Below are 17,792 nucleotides of genomic sequence, written 5' to 3' on the forward strand. Positions count from 1 at the left end.
AACATCAACTAACGTGGCTCCCTTAGAAGTTTCTATTATAATTATGGGATAGTACGGTGGCTCAGAGGATAAAGAATCTACCAGGAGACAGAGTTTCGATTCCTGAGTTGGGAAGATCCACTGGAGGAGGAAATGGCAAAAGACTCCAGTAGTCTTGCCTGGAGAATTCCATGGAGAGAGGAGCCTGGTGAGCTACAGTCCATGGGATGGCAAAGGGTTGGGCATGACAGTGACTAACAAGCAAACACGAAAGTGAAAAATGCAAATGTTTGCACATGTGTGTCAATATTGGAAACGATATTCTAGTAAATTTCTTCACTGATTCCTAAATTATTTATCCAAGCAGTAGTCTCTTATTATCTGTACTGGCTTTTATTCCATTAGTTTCAGTTCACTGCAGATGCTCAGTCCTGTTCGATTTGTGACCCCATGGACTGCGGCACACCTGGTTTCCTTGTCCATCACCAACTCCTGGAGCTTACTCAAACTCATGTCCATTGAGTCAGTGATGCCATACAACCCACTCATCCTGTCGTCCCCTTCTCCTCCCACCTTCAATCTTTCCTAGTAAAAGGGTATTTTCCAATGAGTCAATTCTTTGCATCAAATGGCCAAAGTATTGCAATTTCAGCTTCAGAATGGATTAAAGATCTAAATGTAAGATCAGAAACTATAAAACTCCTAGAGGAGAATATAGGCAAAACACTCTCAGACATAAATCACAGCAGGATCCTCTATGATCCACCTCCCAGAATTCTGGAAATCAAAGCAAAAATAAACAAATGGGATCTAATTAAAATTAAAAGCTTCTGCACAACCAAGGAAAATATAAGCAAGGTGAAAAGACAGCCTTCTGAATGGGAGAAAATAATAGCAAATGAAGCAACTGACAAACAACTAATCTCAAAAATATACAAGCAACTTATGCAGCTCAACTCCAGAAAAATAAACGACCCAATCAAAAAATGGGCCAAAGAACTAAATAGACATTTCTCCAAAGAAGACATACGGATGGCTAACAAACACATGAAAAGATGCTCAACATCACTCATTATTAGAGAAATGCAAATCAAAACCACAATGAGGTACCACTTCACACCAGTCAGAATGGCTGCGATCCAAAAATCTACAAGCAATAAATGCTGGAGAGGGTGTGGAGAAAAGGGAACCCTCCTACACTGTTGGTGGGAATGCAAACTAGTACAGCCACTATGGAGAACAGTGTGGAGATTCCTTAAAAATTGCAAATAAAACTACCTGATGACCCGGCAATCCCACTTCTGGGCATACACACTGAGGAAACCAGAATGGAAAGAGACACATGTACCCCAATGTTCATCGCAGCACTGTTTATAATAGCCAGGACATGGAAACAACCTAGATGTCCATCAGCAGATGAATGGATAAGAAAGCTGTGGTACATATACACAATGGAGTATTACTCAGCCGTTAAAAGAATTCATTTGAATCAGTTCTGATGAGATGGATGAAACTGGAGCCGATTATACAGAGTGAAGTAAGCCAGAAAGACAAACACCAATACAGTATACTAACACATATATATGGAATTTAGGAAGATGGCAATGACGACCCTGTATGCAAGACAGGAAAAGACACAGATGTGTATAATGGACTTTTGGACTCAGAGGGAGAGGGAGAGGGTGGGATGATTTGGGAGAATGGGAATTCTAACATGTATACTATCATGTAAGTATTGAATCGCCAGTCTATGTCTGACGTAGGGTGCAGCATGCTTGGGGCTGGTGCATGGGGATGACCCAGAGAGATGTTGTGGGAGGGAGGTGGGAGGGGGGGGTCATGTTTGGGAACGCATGTAAGAATTAAAGATTTTAAAATTAAAATTAAAAAAAATGCAAAAAAAAAAAAACAAAAACAAACAATCAGTCCTTCCAATGAATATTCAGGACTGATTTCCTTTAGGACAGACTGATTGGATCTCCTCGATGTCCAAGGGACTCTCAAGAGTCTTCTCCAACATCACCGTTCAAAAGCATAATTTTTTGTTGCTCAGCTTTCTTTATACTCCAACTCTCACATCCATACTTGACTACTGGAAAAACCATAACTTTGACTAAATTGACTTTGTTGGCCAAATAATGTCTCTGCTTTTTAATATGCTGTGTGGGTTGATCATAGCTTTCTTTCCAAGGAGCAAGCGTCTTCTAATTTCATGGCTGTACTCACCATCTGCAGTGATTTTGGAGACCAACAAAATAAAGTCTCTGACTGTTTCCATTGTTTCCCCAACTGTTTGCCATGAAGTGATGGAACTCGATGCCATGATCTTAGTTTTCTGAATGTTGAATTTTAAGCAACCTTTTCACTCTCTTCTTTCACTTTCATCAAGAGGCTCTTTAGTTCTTCTTCACTTTCTGCCATAAGGGTGAAGTTATCTGCATATCTGAGGTTATTGATATTTCTCCTGGCAATCTTGATTCCAGCTTGTGCTTCATGCACCCCAATATTTCACATGAGGTACTCTGCATATAAGTGAAATAAGCAGGGTGACAATATACAGCCTTAACATACTTCTTTTCTGATTTGGAACCAGTCTGTTGTTCCATGTCCAGTTCTAACTGATGCTTCTTGACCAGCGTACAGATTTCTCAGGAGCCAGGTCAAGTGGTCTGGTATTCCCATCTCTTTCAGAATTTTCCACAGTTTTTTGTGATCCACACAGTCAAAGGCTTTGGCATAGTCAATAAAGCAGAATTAGATGTTTTTCGGGAACTCTTTTGCTTTGCTGATGAGTCAACGGATGCTGGCAATTTGATATCTGTTTCCTCTTCCTTTTCTAAATCCAGTTTAAATATCTGGAATTTCACGGTTCACATACTGTTAAAGCTTGACTTGGAGAATTTTGAGCATTATGTTGCTGGTTTGTGAGATGAATGCAATTGTGTGGTGGTTTGGACATTCTTTGGCATTGCCTTTTTTACGATTGGAATGAAAAATGAACTTTTCCAGTCTTGTGGCCACTGCTGAGTTTTCCAAATTTGCTGGCATATTGAGTGCAGCACTTTCACAGAATCATTGTTTAGGATTTGAAATAGCTCAACTAGAATTCTATCACCTCTGCCAGCTTTGTTCATAGTATGCTTCCTAGGACCAATTTGACTTTGCATTCCAAGATGTCTGGCTCTAGGTGAATGATCACATCATCATGGTTATCTGGGTCACAAAGATCTTTTTTGAATAATTCGTCTGTATATTCCTGCCACCTTTTCTTAATATCTTCTGCTTAGGTTAGGTCCATGCCATTTCTGTCCTTTATTGAGCCCATCTTTGCATGAAATATTCTCTTGGTATCTCTAATTTTCTTGAAGAGATCTCTAGTCTTTTCTATCCTATTGTTTTACTCTATTTCTTTGTATTGATCACTGAGCAAGGCTTTTTTATCTCTCCTTGCTATTCTTTGGAACTCTGCATTCAAATAGGTATATGTATCAAAAGTGATTTTGGTAACCGTAGCCAAAGACATATAAGGTGGACATAAATGAACAGTGACCCAATTCATTTTCTCTGGGTAGCTTGTTAATAATGAGATTCAACTGCAATCAAATACTCTTAAAATACATGTACAGTTTATTTAAGATGAATTATTGAGGTTTTTCTGCCATAAGCAAATGAGAATTTTTTCTCCTGAAATTAATTTTTAAAGAGGATTCAGCAAGTATTAACCCACTCAAAATGCTGAAAATGTTGAAATTTGGGTGTTCTAAAAATTTTTTATGAATATAATAAATTTCATAAAGCTTGCTACCAGGAAAAAAAAAAAAACAATCTAAAGGCATACATAATTTTGATTGATTTTCATAGTACTTGTGTGCAGTATTTTTCTCTTTTCTAGCTATTCGTTCAAACTCAGGGCACCAAATACCTATCTAGACTTTGAAATCATCGTTGCTCTTCAAGGTGAATAATAACCTTTAGGGATCTATATTTTACTTGCATATTTTCTTATTTCATATATCTACACAAAATCTTGTTCTTTCATCTATCTATAATGTCAAGAATAATCCATCTATCCTGTGATATTTGATGTGATCAAACCATACTCTAATCAAAAGGCAGTATTAATATCCTCTATAACAATTTCAGGTACATATAGCAGCACTGAATAATAGGAATTAGACAGTGGAGAAAACCCATTCACTTGAATATTCAAACATCAAACTATCTTTTGTATACCTTCATTTCAATATACTCAATTTCTATTTGTTTATTTAGTATGCTAATCAGTATGAAGGAAGAAGGCAATGACACCCCACTCCAGTACTCTTGCCTGGGAAATTCCATGGATGGAGGAGCCTGGTAGGCTGCAGTCCATGGGGTCGCAAAGAGTCGGACACGACTGAGTGAATTCACTCACTTTTCACTTTCACGCATTGGAGAAGGAAATGGCAACCCAGTCCAGTGTTCTTGCCTCAAGAATCCCAGGGACAGGAGGAATCTTGTGGGCTGCAGTCTATGGGATCACACGGAGTCGGACATGACTGAAGCAACTTAGGAGCAGTAGCAGCAGCAATCAGTATGAAATATAAATCAGAATGCTGAACAATAAATATCCTTGATTCTCTAAGGTATTTTAGTGAGTCTTGTTATTAATATAGATATTTGACCAAATAACTTGTGTAATTAATCTTTTCAACTGAACTTGTAGACTATGTTAGGTAAAATATAACTTTCAGAAAGTACAATTTTTTTTTCCTCTTTTTAGGGTAGGGAATGCATATCAAGAACACTCAGCACTGACATATTAAACATAATAGATATTATTCTAAGAGCACAGTGTTTAAAAAAGAGGGTGGTTCTCCCAATTCTCCATTAATGCAAAATTATTTTAAGCACTGGTAGCAGACCAAAAAACAAACAAAAAAAAAAAAAAGAAAAAGAAAAGAAGTGTAGATGAACCTTTGGACCAGATCTGAGAGTCTGTCCAATAGACTACAAATGGCCAAAAATTTTAATATTAATTTAGTCCATAAACTAAAGTCCAGAGCCCAGAGATTGGTGTTTTTCAGTGAGCATTCAGAGGTTGTTTACAATGATATTAAACAGTCATGCTTTAGGGGCTGTCTCTGATACAGTCTCCTCTGTTCTTTGTTTGCTCATCTCTTGTTTTCATCTAATTGTTCTTTAACCACTATCAGGATTTACATTCTTAATGATCCCCCAATGCGTTAACTTTTCCTTTTTTTTTTTTTTTTTAGTTTTCCATTAGACTTAAATTTCTCAGTCCTCTGTGTTGACATCAACTTTCTTTCCCTTTTTGGGCTTTTTGGGCTTTTGCCTTTTCGTATGTGTACTTTGCATTTTTGTATTCAGTTCCATCTCTTCATGGCAAATTGATGGGCAAACAATGGAAACAGTGAAAGATCTCCAAAATCACTGCAGAAGGTGAGTACAGTCATGAAATTAAAAGACGCTTGCTCTTTGGAAAGAAAGCTATGAGTAACCTACACAGCATATTAAACAGCAGAGATTACTTTGCCACCAAAGTCTGTCTAGTCAAAGCTATGGTTTTTCTGGTAGTCATGTATGGATGTGAGAGTTGGAGTATAAGGAAAGCCGAGCACTGAATAATTGATACTTTTGAACTGTGGTATTGGAGAAGACTCTTGAGAGTCCCTTGGACTGCAAGCAGATTCAACCAGTCTGTCCTAAAAGGAAATCAGTCCTGAATATTCATTGGGAGGACTGATGCTGAAGCTGAAACTCCAATACTTTGGCCACTTTATGCAAAGAACTGACTCACTGGAAAATACCCTTTTGTTGTGAAATGTTGAAGTTGGGAGGAGAAGGGGATGACAGAGAATGAGATGATTGTATGGCATCACTGACTCAATGAACATGAGTTTGAGTAAGCTCCAGGAGTTGGTGATGGACAGGGAAGCCTGGTGTGCTATAGTCCATGGGGTTGCAAAGAGTCGGACATGACTGAGCAACTGAACTGAACTGATGTGTATTGCACATCCTGACTCCTGGATCCTGGATGAACAGGGTTTACTTCCCTCTATCACATAAGCCTGACTAAGGTACGTTCAGGTTTCAATCATCTATTTCCTTTCAAAACCAACTGTTGCCCTATAACAATGTTTATCTTTATTTTGATGCACACATTAATTTTGAAAATATTTAAAGTGACCAGTCCATGGGGTCACAAATTGTTGGAAACAACTTAGCAACAGAGCAACAACAAACTGACCAAAATCTTATAAAATAATAGTCTCCATTTATTTTCACCAAACTTTATTAATTGTCAACATTTCATTTCCGCCCTCTCTATATAGCTATCTCCCTGTGTATTTGTTAAAAAAGAGAATTATTATAGTCAAAGATGCCATAATATTTACCCCTTTAACTACATCTGCACGTAACTCTATAAAATACTATTATCCAAAATGATAAAAGAACTTTACATTCAGTCAAAACTTTAATTTGGAGAATAAAAAAGAGATGCTATTGTTTAAAAGTTTAACTTTTTAATTACTATAAATAAAAGGAAACTGCTAAACAAATGAGTGAAAAATTTCTTCCCTACTATTTTCATATTCATATATTGCATTGAGTTTTCTAAACGATGGAGTTTTAGATGAAGTTTTTCAGATTACATTTTATTATCAATAGCTATCTTTTCTACTTATAATTTTTTTCATGTGCTTTTAATTTTTTCACCGTATTTTATTTGTTACCCTATTTAGGATAGCCAACGGAATTGACTACTTTCATTATTTACTACCATATGCTTCAAATTATTTATGTTATTGGAACATTTTTTATTCCCTTAGCTTTAAATGCCACTGGACTGTAAACTCTTTGAGAATAGGAGGTTTTGTCTGTTATGTTAACCATATTTTCCTGGCTCCTGAAACAATACAATTACATAAAAGTTTCTCAGTAAATATTTTGCTGAATCAAAGAATGAATGAAATGTAAATACTTGTTCTTCTTCAAGAATTCTTGCCTAACTTTCAATATTTTATGTGTAAGCCTCCACTGAATTTTACTCAGAATTGGTCAGTTTCTCCTTTGTGTTACTCTGTCTATAGGGTCTATGTTTTTGAGTAGTGCTATTAAGTGTTACCAGTTTTGCTAAATTAAAAAAAAAAAGAATGAAAACTATATTAAAAAAAAACTTGCTTAAAATATGCCTCTAAAATGGACTAGGTAAGTCAAAAATTGAAATTTCACAGAAGAGGTCATATTTTTAGCAAAAAAAAAAATGCATGCAATGCAGTTTTATAAATTAAATTGTCACAATCCTGATGTCTGAAACTGTCACAGATTTATTACTTAATAGTTCTGTACATAAGATGTTTCTCACGCATATCAGTGGGTTTAAACGAAGATGTTGGCAGGACTGCATGTTTTTCTGGATTCTGTTTGAAAGAATCTATTTTTTTTTGCCTTTTTCTGCTTCTATGGGCCAGACACATTCTTTGTCTCACAGTCTCTGGCTCTATCTTTAAAGCCAGAAGCATTTAATTTCTATGACCACTCTTCCTTTGCCACATCTCCTTTTGACTCTGAACAATACCTCCATCTTTCACTTTTAAGGACACTTGGGATTATATATGATCCTCCCAGAATATCTAGGATAATCTATTTTGTTGTCACTGTGTTCAGTTGCCCAGTAGTAGCCAACTCTTTGAGACTCCTTGAACTACAGAACAGAAGGCCTCACTGTCCTTCAACATCTCCTGAAGTTTGTCCAAGTTCATGTTCATTACATCAGTGATGACATCCAGCCATCTGAACCTCCGATGCCCACTTCTCCTTGTGCTCTCAATCTTTCCAAGCATCAGGGAGTTTTCCAATGGGTGGTTTGTTCGTATCAGATGACCAAAATACTAGAGCTTCAGCATCAGTCCTTCCAGTGAATACTCAGGGTTGATTTACGTTAAGATTAACTGGTTTGATCTCCTTGCTGTCCAAGGGACTTTCAGGAGGCTTCAGCACCACAGTTGGAGGGCATCAATTCTTTGGTATTCTACCTTTTTTACAGTCCAGCTCTCACAACTGTGTGTGAGCACTGGGAAGACCACAGCCTTGATGATATGGACCTTTGTTGGCAGAGTACTGTCTCTGCTTTTCAACACACTGTCTAGTTTTCTCATCACTTTCCTGCCAAGAAGAAATCATCCTCTGATTTCATGGCTGCAGCCACCATCCGCAGTGATTTCAGAGCCCAAGAAGAGGAAATCTTTCACTACTTCCACCTTTTCCCCTTCTGTTTGCCATACAGTAATGGGTCTAGATGCCATGATCTTAGTTTTAATATTTAGTCTTAAGACAGCTCTTTCACTCTTGTTCTTCACCATCAAGAGGCTCTTTAGTTCCTCTTTGCTTTCTGCCATTAGAGTGGTGTCATCCGCATGTCTGAGGTTGTTGATGTTTCTCCCACCTATCTTGATTCCACTTGTAGCTCATCCAGCCTGGCATTTCTCATGATGTGCCCAAGTGTATAGGTTACACTGAGCAAAACAGTGACAGCAGACTGCCCTGTCTTACTCCTTTCTCGATCTTGAACCCATCTTGAACCAGTTGTTCAATACAGGGTTCTAACTGTTGCTTCTTGACCCGCATACATGTTTCTCAGAGATTGTCTGGTATTCCCATATCTCTAAGAGCTTTCCACAGTTTGTCATGATCCACACAGTAAAAGACTTTGAGTAGTCAATGAAGCAGAAATAGATGTTTTTCTGAAATTCCCTTGCTTTCTCTGTAATCCAGCAAATGTTGACAATTTGATCTCTAGTTCCTCTTCCTTTTCTAAACCCTTCTTGGACATCTGGAAGTTCTTGATCTGCAAAATGATGAAGCCTAGGATTAAATTCACCCATTCCCATCCATTTTAGTTATCTGATTTCTAGGATGTTGATGTTTATTCTTACAATCTCCTGCTTGACCATGCCCAATTTTCCTTGACTCATGGGCCTAATATTCCAGGTTCCTATACAACACTGTTCTTTGCAGCATCAAATTTTACTTTCATCACCAGATACATCCACAACTGACCATCGTATTCACTTTGGCCCAGCCACTTGATTCATTCTGAGGCTATTGGCAATTCTCCTTCGCTCTTCCTCAGTAGCATATCAGACACCTTCAGATCTGGGGGACTCATCTTTTGGTGTCATATCTTTTGGTCTTTTATATAGTTTATGATGTTCTCATGGCAAGCATGCTGGGGTGGTTAGCCATTTCCTCCTCCAGTGGATCAGGTTTTGTCAGAACTCTGTTATGCCTCATCCATCTTGGGTGGCCCTGCATGGCATGAGTCATAGCTTCATTGAGTTATGCAAGCCCCTTCATCGTGCCAAGGCAGAGATCTCTGTTTTAAGCTGAGCTAATTAGCAACCTTGATTCTACCTGCAATGTTAACTATGTAATCCTTCTTTGTCAGGTAACATTACATACTCATAGATTCTGAGAATTAGGATATGGAGATATATTTATATATCACAAATCATTATATCTGTATATCCTGAAATATATAGCAAACATTATCAGTACATTCAATATTTGTGCTCTATGTTATATTATTTGACTAATTTTAATTTATTTCTAAAAATAAACAGCCTTCAACTGGATTTCATGTAAAAAATGTTCAAAAGCCATTTTCCAAGTTGATTGCTTTAATAGTTGCTAGTAGTGTAAAATGTTTCCTCTGATAATGTTTTTCAAATATATATAATTAAAACTTTTTTCTAAGATAAATTCTAGATATCCTTCCTCAGTAATATTCTATTTTTTTTTTTAATTCTTAGAAAAGTTAAGTCCATTACTCTGAATTCATCACATTGAGAGTAAGACTACAGTCTTTAGTCTTACTTACAAGATAAAAGCTTATATTCCATCTAGCATATCATCTAGCTACACAATAAATGCATAATGGTTGAACTGCAATCTGTACCCAAAAAAAGTTCAATAGGTTATGACATTTTAATTAATTCAAATAACACAGAATAGTGATTTGCTGAGGTTTTTCAGCCACATGTAGGAGTTCCAGGATTGCAAAGAGAACACATGATTCTGAAAGATGTATTCATATGCATTTGATTCAGTTCAGTTCAGTTCAGTTCAGTCACTCAGTCGTGTCTGACTCTCTGGGACCCCATGAATCGCAGCATGCCAGGCCTCCCTGTTCATCATCATCTCCCGGAGTTCACTCAGAGTCATGTCCATTGAGTCCGTGATGCCATCCAGCCATATCATCCTCGGTCGTCCCCTTCTCCTACTGCCCCCAATACCTCCCAACATCAGAGTCTTTTCCAATGAGTTAACTCTTCGCATGAGATGGCCAAAGTACTGGAGTTTCAGCTTCAGCATCATTCCCTCCAAAGAAATCCCAGGGTTGATTTCCTTCAGAATGGACTGGTTGGATCTCCTTGCAGACCAAGGGACTCTCAAGAGTATTCTCCAACATCAGAGTTCAAAAACATCAATTCTTCAGCGCTCAGCCTTCTTCATAGTACAACTCTCACATCCATACATGACCACAGGAAAAACCATAGCCTTGACTAGACGGACCTTAGTTGACAAAGTAATGTCCCTGCCTTTTTTTTGTTTTTGGCTGTTCAGTAAATGTCAGCTAATGATCAGACTATTTTTTGTTTTATTTTTGTTTTAATTTTTTTTTAGTTTTTTTAATTTTTTAATTTTAAAATCTTTAATTCTTGCATACATTCCCAAACATGAACCCCCTCCCACCTCCCCTCCCCATAACATCTCTCTGGGTCATCCCCGTGCACCAGCCCCATGCATGCTGTATCCTGCATCAGACATAGACTGGCGATTCAATTCTTACATGATAGTATACATGTTAGAATGCCATTCTCCCAAATCATCCCACCCTCTCCCTCTCCCTCTGAGTCCAAAAGTCCGTTATACACATCTGTGTCTTTTTTCCTGTCTTGCATACAGGGTCGTCATTGCCATCTTTCTAAATTCCATATATATGTGTTAGTATACTGTATTGGTGTTTTTCTTTCTGGCTTACTTCACCCTGTATAATCGGCTCCAGTTTCATCCATCTCAACAGAACTGATTCAAACGAATTCTTTTTAACGGCTGAGTAATACTCCGTTGTGTATATGTACCACAGCTTTCTTATCCATTCATCTGCTGATGGACATCTAGGTTGTTTCCATGTCCTGGCTATGATAAACAGTGCTGCGGTGAACATTGGGGTACATGTGTCTCTTTCAATTCTGGTTTCCTCGGTGTGTATGCCCAGCGGTGGGATTGCTGGGTCATAAGGTAGTTCTATTTGCAATTTTTGAAGGAATCTCCACACTGTTCTCCATAGTGGCTGTACTAGTTTGCATTCCCACCAACAGTGTAGGAGGGTTCCCTTTTCTCCACACCCTCTCCAGCATTTATTGCTTGCAGATTTTTGGATCGCAGCCATTCTGACTGGTGTGAAGTGGTACCTCATTGTGGTTTTGATTTGCATTTCTCTAATCATGAGTGATGTTGAGTATCTTTTCATGTGTTTGTTAGCCATCCGTATGTCTTCTTTGGAGAAATGTCTATTTAGTTCTTTGGCCCATTTTTTGATTGGGTCGTTTATTTTTCTGGAGTTGAGCTGCATAAGTTGCTTGTATAATTTTGAGATTAGTTGTTTGTCAGTTGCTTCATTTGCTATTATTTTCTCCCATTCAGAAGGCTGTCTTTTCACCTTGCTTATATTTTCCTTGGTTGTGCAGAAGCTTTTAATTTTAATTAGATCCCATTTGTTTATTTTTGCTTTTATTTCCAGAATTCTGGGAGGTGGATCATAGAGGATCCTGCTGTGATTTATGTCTGAGAGTGTTTTGCCTATGTTCTCCTCTAGGAGTTTTATAGTTTCTGGTCTTACATTTAGATCTTTAATCCATTTTGAGTTAATTTTTGTGTGCGGTGTTAGAAAGTGATCTAGTTTCATTCTTTTACAAGTGGTTGACCAGTTTTCCCAGCACCACTTGTTAAAGAGATTGTCTTTACTCCATTGTGTATTCTTGCCTCCTTTGTCAAAGATAAGGTGTCCATATGTCTGTGGATTTATCTCTGGGCTTTCTGTTTTGTTCCATTGATCTATATGTCTGTCTTTGTGCCAGTACCATACTGTTTTGATGACTGTGGCTTTGTAGTAGAGCCTGAAGTCAGGCAAGTTGATTCCTCCAGTTCCATTCTTCTTTCTCAAGATTGCTTTGGCTATTCGAGGTTTTTTGTATTTCCATACAAATCTTGAATATGCTGTCTAGGTTGGTCATAACTTTCTTCCAAGGAGTAAACGTCTTTTAATTTCATGGCTGCAGTCACCATCTGTGGTGATTTTGGAGCCCAAAAAAATAAAGTCTGACATTGTTTCCACTGTTTCCCCATCTATTTTCCATGAAGTGATGGGACTGGATGTCATCATCTTTGTTTGCTGAATGTTGAGCTTTAAGCCAACTTTTTCACTCTCCTCTTTCACTTTCATCAAGAGGCTTTTTAGCTCCTCTTCACTTTCTGCCATAAGGGTGGTGTCCTCTGCATATCTGAGGTTATTGATATTTCTCCTGGCAATCTTGATTCCAGCTTGTGTTTCTTCCAGCCCAGCATTTCTCATGATGTACTCTGCATATAAGTTAAATAAACAGGGTGACAATATACAGCCTTACAAATACAAGACCAGGAGCTGGCTGTGGCTCAGATCATGAACTCCTTATTACCAAATTCAGACTTAAATTGAAGAAAGTAGGGAAAACCGCTAGACCATTCAGGTATGACCTAAATCAAATCCCTTATGATTATACAGTGGAAGTGAGAAATAGATTTAAGGGCCTAGATCTTATGGATAGAGTGCATTTGATTGCTAGAGAAAAATGTAAATTCATTAAATTTATATATTAAATTATTATATATTTAAAAGAGTGTTATAAGAATGCCAGAGGGTATTTATGTTTATGAAAAACAGGATTGAATAGCCAATTTTATGATGACTGTCAGGGCTGACTGTGCTCTTCTGCACATAGTCCCTAGCTCCCACCTACACAACTCTGAAACTCCCCTTAAAAAAATTATTGTCCCCTGCTCAGTGGTAGGGATTTGGCCTTTGGACAAGAATCTAACTTCTCTTCAGGCTGCCAGCTTCTTGAATGAAGCAAACTTTCCTTTCTACAATGCTTGCCTCTCAAGTATTTGATTTTGAGTGTCAATCATTTGGGCTTGAGGTCAATGATAGATTTTGGCAATCAGCATAGGACTATACCCCTACAGTGTCTTGCTCCTCTGAGTTTCCTGAAGGAAAGCCATCAGGTATGGCATCATACTAGAATGGTCATAATGAGCCAGCTGCTCATGGTTAGCTGGTTCCAAGGCAGGTATTTTGGGGGATGCTACCAGTAATTGCCAAAACTATTTGCTTTGGGGAAATACCCACTGTTTTTCCCCTGCTCAGAACTTACTACCAAACTCTGCTTTCAGTTATTGGGAAAAGAAACAATAATATTATAAAGCCAATGACTTTTCTCTGTCTCAGAGAACTTAATGCTGTACATAGGCCTAAACAAATATGCTTTTACTCTAGAGAATTCATTTGTTGTTGTTCAGCCCTTATCCTGTCCAAATCTTTGTGACTCCATGAACTGCAGCACACCAGGCGTCTCTGTCCCTCAAAATTTCCCAGAGTTTGCCCAAGTTCATTGCATCAACGATACCATCCAGCCATCTCATCCTTAATAGCCCTCTTCTCCTCCTGCCTTCAGTCTTTCCCAACATCAGGATCTTTTCCAGTGAGTCAGTTCTTCATATCAGGTGGCCAAAGGATTAGAGTTTCAGCTTCAGCATCAGTCCCTCCAGTGAACATTCAGAATTGACTGTCTTTAGGATTGACTAGTTGGATCTTCTTGCTGTCCTAGGGACTCTCAAGAGTCTTCTCCAACATCACAGTTCAAAGGCATTAATTTTTCAGTCCTCAGCCTTTTTTATTGTCCAGCTCTCACATCTACACAGGGCTTCCCTGGTGGCTCAGAGGTTAAAACGTCTGTCTCCAATGCGAGAGACCTGGGTTCGACCCCTGGGTTGGGAATATCCCCTGGAGAAGGAAATGGTAACCCACTCCAGTATTCTTGCCTGGAGAATCCCATGGATAGAGAAGCCTGGTAGGCTATAGTCCACAGGGTCGCAAAGAGTAGGACATGGCTGAGCGACTTCACCTTCACATCTATACATGACTATTGGAAAAACCATAGCTTTGACTAGACGGACCTTTGTTGGCAAAGTAATGTCTCTGCTTTTCAATACACTGTCCAGGTTTGTCATAGTTTTTCTTCCAAGGAGCCAGTGTCTTTTAATTTCATGGCTGCACTCACTGTCTGCAGTGATTTTGGAGCCCAGTAAATAAAATCTGCTACTGTTTCCACTTTTTCCCCATTTATTTGCCATTGCATGTTGGGACCAGATGCCATGATCTTAGTTTCTTGAAGGCTGAATTTTAAGACAGTTTTCCCACTCTCCTCTTTTATCTTTATCAAGAGATTCTTTAGTTCCTCTTCACTTTCTGCCATTAGGATGGTATCATCTGCATATATGAGGTTGTTGATATTTCTCCTGGCAATTTTGACACAAACTTGTGATTCATCCAGCCTGGCATTTCACATGATGTACTTTGCATATAGCTTAAATAAGCAGCATGACAGTATACAGCCTTAATGATTTCTTTTCCAATTTTGAGCCAGTCCATTTTTCCATGTGGAGTTCTAACTGTTGCTTCTTGACCAGCATACAGGTTTCTTAGGAAGCTGGTAAGGTGTTTTTGGTATTTCCATCTCTTTAAGAATTTCCACAGTTTGTTGTGATCCACTAAGTCAAAGGCTTTAGCATAATTAAACTAGATATTTTTATGGAATTATCTTGCTTTTTCTTTGATCCAGTGGATGTTGAGAATTTGGTCTCTGGTTCCTCTGCCTTTTCTAAATCCAGTTTGCACATCTGGAAATTCTGCATTCATGTACTGTTGAAACCTAACTTGAAGGATTTTGAGCTAGCATGTGAAATTAGCACACTTGTACAATACTCTGAATATTCTTTGGCATAGTTCTTTTTTGGGATTGGAATGAAAACTGACCTTTTCCTGTCCTGTGGCTACTAATGAGTTTTTCAAATTTACTGGCATATTGAGTGCAGCACTTTCACAGCATCAGCTTTTAGGATTTGAAATAGCCCAGCTGGAATTTCAGCACCCCCTCTTGTTTGTAGTAATGCTTCCTAAGGCCCACTTGACTTCACACTCCAGGATGCCTGGCTCTAGGTGAGTGACCACACCATCGTGGTTATCTGAGTCATTAAGACCTTTATAGTACAATTCTTCTGTGTATTCTTGCCACCTCTTCTTAATCTCTTTCTTTGTGTTAGGTCCTTTCTGTCTCTGTCCTTTATTATGCCCATCTTTGCATGAACATTTCCCTTGGTATCTCTAATTTTCATGAAGAGATCTCTAGTCTTTCCCATTCTATTGCTTTCCTCTATTTCCTTACTCACAGGATAAAACTTGGACCCAACAGACAATGGTAATTCTACACTGACATTTTTATAGACTAGTAAAAATTTACTGATATTGTGTGACTCTTATAGTAGGCTCACATACCATAGACATTCCACTAGATAAATCTGAAAAAAAAAAAAGTTTCTGTTTTAACAGATACTAAAATGTTGATTTAACTTGAGCAGTTGAACCAAAAAGAAATAAAGAAATTAAAATATCACCAACAGATAATTAAAAAGATGTTTTACATTCAGAGTATTAACAAAAAAGATAATTCATTTCTATAGGAGTAAGTATGGCATTGTTTTTCATATATTGTGTCCTTACTTTTTTATCTGTTATGTCATGCATCTATTTTACTATTATCTAGATAAGTATATTTCATTAAAGTGATAAAAGAGAATCATAGTATTATGCGTGTTCATTTCCTTAAGCAGAATGCAGTAGTAAATTTGACGAGTGGTTTAATTTTAATTCCTGCAAAATTCTTTGGATGATCTTGCTTTTCTTTTTTTTTTTTAATTTTTAATTTGAGCGTGAAAGTGTGCAACAGAAGATGGTTGACTTTTTGATAGGGAAACGCTAACACACATAAGGAGATCATTCTGAAAGCTACATATTAAAGCTTTAGGGCCGTTTTTATGATCTTTATCCTACACATGATTGAATAAAGCTTTAAGACTAAGATTCCCTTAGGTGTCTTAATGGTTAGGCCTAATTTATTTGACAACTTGGCTACACAGTGGCACTGTGGGTAGGCTGCTTCTCAGCACATATCTTGCGATATAGAACTCCAACAAACTAGGAACATGTGTTGTAAACTGGAGCAGTTTAACAGAGCATTTAATGATTATTTGGTTGAAAATCTCTATAAAGGGAACAGGAAATTCACACACCAGGCCGCAATGTTCTTTCCCTAAACATTTAAATGAAGTGATTAAGGGTTTATTTGCTTTTTATGTCTGCCATTTCACCATTTTAGTTTTATACACTGACTTTTATAGTGACTGACGCTGGTTCAGGAAACAGATGTGCTTTTATTAAGTGCAATTTTTTTTTAACAAAAAAGGAGGAAGTAATGTATCAAATGTAAATGTTATAGTTAAGATGAGTAAATGCTAGAAAAATAGTCTGCAGGCATATAAACCAAGGTATTATATAATAGTCAAAAACATTCAGTGGCCCAGTCACAGAAGGGCAAATACTGCATGATTTAACTTACATGATGTTTCTAATTAATGAAACTCAGAGGAGGAAAGAACTAAATGGTGTTTGCCAGGGTTTGATGGGAAGGGGAAACAGAAAGTTGCTAATCAGTGTATGAAAAAGTTCTTCAGTTATAGAGGATGAAAAAGTTTTCTCTGATAAACAACATTGGGTCTTTAGGTGATCATAGTACAATTAAGATCTACCTCCTTAACAGATTTTTAAGTGTTCTTTTACTATAAAACAAATATTTGTACAATTTTTTACATATATATATATACATACATATATACATACACACACACACACACACACACACATATATATATATATATATATATATACACACACATATACGCACACACACATGCACACAAATGGCTACTGTAGAGGGCTATTCATTTCTTCCAAAAATATTAAAAACTATACTTTTAGTTTTATTTAATGTTCAAAGGAAACTCCTGAATTTCTGAATAAAATGTATGATGTACACCAATGCTTTCCAATCACTTTTAGAGCAACAGGACATTTTAAAAACATAAAACAGAAACATTTATGCAAAATGATACATATTCAAATTTTAAAATATTTACTACGTATATGATTTATAGGAAAATAAACAGAAATGCTTGGAGAAGGCAATGGCACCCCACTCCAGTACTCTTGCCTGGAAAATCCCAAGGACAGAGGAGCCTGGTGGGCTGCAGTCCATGGGGTCGCTGAGAGTTGGACATGACTCAGTGACTTCCCTTTCACTTTTCACTTTCATGCGTTGGAGAAGGAAATGGCAACCCACTCCAGTGTTCTTGCCTGGAGAATCCCAGGAATGGCGGAGCCTGGTGGGCTGCCATCTATGGGGTTGCATAGAGTCGGACACGACTGAAGCGACTTAGCAGCAGCAGCAGCAAACAGAAACGCTGGGCTGGAAGAAGCGCAAGCTGGAATCAAGATTGCCAGGAGAAATATCAATAACCTCAGATATGCAGATGACACCACCCTTATGGCAGAAAGTGAAGAGGAACTTTTAGTTTAGCCTCTTGACGAAAGCGAA

Source organism: Ovis aries, chromosome 22 (genome assembly GCF_016772045.2).
Source record: "Ovis aries strain OAR_USU_Benz2616 breed Rambouillet chromosome 22, ARS-UI_Ramb_v3.0, whole genome shotgun sequence".
NCBI lineage: Eukaryota > Metazoa > Chordata > Mammalia > Artiodactyla > Bovidae > Ovis > Ovis aries.